Below are 2,746 nucleotides of genomic sequence, written 5' to 3'. Positions count from 1 at the left end.
AGTCCTTTTCGATAAATACCTTTGCTGACCTCACTTGGAAGCAATTAGAATTTAACCAGTCAGCTGTCAGTTGAATGCACGAACAAAAGTAAAGGGAGACTTGCATTGTATCGTGTCCAATGGTCATCAGAGGGAGCTATGTACATAGTTTATGCTTTAAGTCTCCAGGAATCTTCTTGCTAAAAACATATATTTTGTGCTGCGTGGATAGAATTGCTTCACATGCTAGTTAGTGTTTCTGTGCTCTGGTTTAGGTCAGTATTTTTCTGTCCTTAAAAAATTCCTCCTCCTCTCTTTTGTACTCACATGCTTATCTCAGTGTGCTTTCAAATCTCTTCTGCAGTTTGGTGGATTCCTAGTCCGCTTAGTGCCTTTCTGAAGGATATATGACGTGGGTCTGTTAGACACCGTGGAGAAGAGTGTGCTGTAGCCATTAGAGAGCATGAGGTATATTTTTTATATCATGGATTTGAAAAGAGGGACCACTGCACTGAGGTTTTATTTGATCAGCCACTAGGTAAAAATACAGGCTTATATTTGGATGTTGCAAAGTCTGACATTCAAACACAACCTTTTTCAGCTTGAAGCAAAAATTGCTACTAGGGAACAGCCTTTCTTAACATATGTAGTTAGTTCTGCAAACTCACAAAGGGAGGATGAAAACTGGCAGCAACGGAAGAAAACCCCTAACACTGCACACCAAGCAACTAACCCCTAACACTGCACACCAGGCTTAAAATCTAGAGACTCCAAATAATGGGTGGATACACCTGGGTTTCTGCATTTGTGTACCTATTTCCCTCTCTGGCACCATGTTCCATTTCACCCCTAAATTCTGGCGAGTGTATTTGTAAAAACACACCGTATTTGTAAAACACACGGTTTTCAGGAACTCCTTATCTTGTTTAACTGCCTCTCTGTTGATGTTAGTACACCTCAGTCCTTTTAGTAAGTAATATCAAGAAGGAAAGTTTGGGATTAATCCAGTTATTAAGAATAGTTTACTTATGTTTAATACTTTATGCTTGATAATATAATGCAGTTTATCATTCTGTGCTTTTATCCCATCCCCCCCTCCCTTCCTCCCTCTATAATGGCATAGCAGTTACTTATTAAAAATTAAGTGTACAGTTTAAAAATCCCAGGGAGTACGTATGTGCCACCTTGTGGTGAGGGGAGCATAAGTTAACAGGGTGTTTCACTGGACTGATCCAAAATTAACACAAAGGTGCACCAGGCAAACTTGTAGTGCTCAGCCTTTCCTATACACAAAGAGAATGAGTCATTTCCTTAACATCAGCAGCCTCCTTGTCAGCACTCACATGGATCAATCCCATTTGCATTCTTTTTTAACCATTTTCACGCGAAGTCCAAAATGGATAGATTTTTGTTGTTATCTGTGTTTCAGCATATTGGGCTGTTTTCTGTGTTCTGTAGCTCAGCCTAGTTTTCCTGCTTTAGCAAAAGACTCAGTGCATGCACCTTTCTGATATGCAAGATGCGCTGCTGAGGGCTTTCAAAGGCTGCGTACCTGCAGCTGGGACACAGAGAAGTGGCTTTCATTAGTTAACTCCTGTAAACTGTGGTCACAGACATCTTCTATGTTGTCAACCCATGGCCACCATTCTGACAAGAAGTGGGGACTGAAGTGACTTATCCCAGTTGTGGCTTTTGCAGTACATTTGCTGGATTTATATCAGCATGTTCTCTGACCCAGTCCACAATCTGAATTCAGAATGAAAGCAATGAAAAAAATTCGTGGTATTCAAAAGGCTTATCTCTTGTGTATTATAAAGAAAGCAATCAAGGATAAAAGGTAATTGTTTTACTCAGCAAAATAGGATGCAAGTAGAAATGTTTTTGGGAATAAATATTCTGGGTCTTCTATGTCCAACAACAACCTGCACTTTCAGATCCATACCGGTTTTAATTTTTCTTTTTCCTTGCTAACTTATTGTTTCTGACAGTTAGTACCAGGAGAAAAAATACATACCTGAGGTTTCAGTTCCGGAAAGCTGGAGCTATTCATCGTCCAGGCATAGGCATGTATTTCTCTTGGCTCTGAAAAAATAAATCCCTTCAGATCTCTGTAAACTTTTGTAGTTAAGAATAAATGAAAATGGCTTAGATAAGGCACTAGCTCTAATTTTAGTTGGTGAACAATGCAGTTACTCTTTAATTATTGCTGCTAACATTCCTATCCTTGTATTTTGGAATTATAAAATAATATCTTTCCACCACACTTTAGCTGCAGTTTTCTTTAACTGCACATTTTTATGTCTTGCTATGCAACAAGCCCAACTCTGTATTTTTTAATGGAGGGATGCTATCTCACTGTGCATGTGTACATCAGGCTTCTCTGCATGTATCTCCAAACCTCTGAATGGCCCAACATGCATCTGATAAATCAAGCATAACTAATATATCTCTCAAACTGAACTGATGTGGCTTTAGAGAAGATTTAGCTTGACTGACACTTGGTCCTCTGTGTGTTTAACAAAGTGCATGCCCAGCTCTTTGCATTACAATCCCAAGCAAATCTTTAATAAGATATAGCAATTTTCCACCTAAAATGTTTGTGGTTTTCTGTTTCTTTGGTGATGTGTTCCTGTGTGACCACAGGAAACCTGGAAATGTGCAAAATGCACAGTCTGTAAGCCATCCTTTAATACTTAGTGCATGCATTGGTGCTTTCTTCCTATTGATAAGAGTTTTCCACAGGATTGCTACAGTGCACATGCTGAAA

The sequence above is a fragment of the Hirundo rustica genome, chromosome 13 (genome assembly GCF_015227805.2).
Source record: "Hirundo rustica isolate bHirRus1 chromosome 13, bHirRus1.pri.v3, whole genome shotgun sequence".
NCBI lineage: Eukaryota > Metazoa > Chordata > Aves > Passeriformes > Hirundinidae > Hirundo > Hirundo rustica.
Note: the sequence above shows the minus strand (reverse complement) of the source record.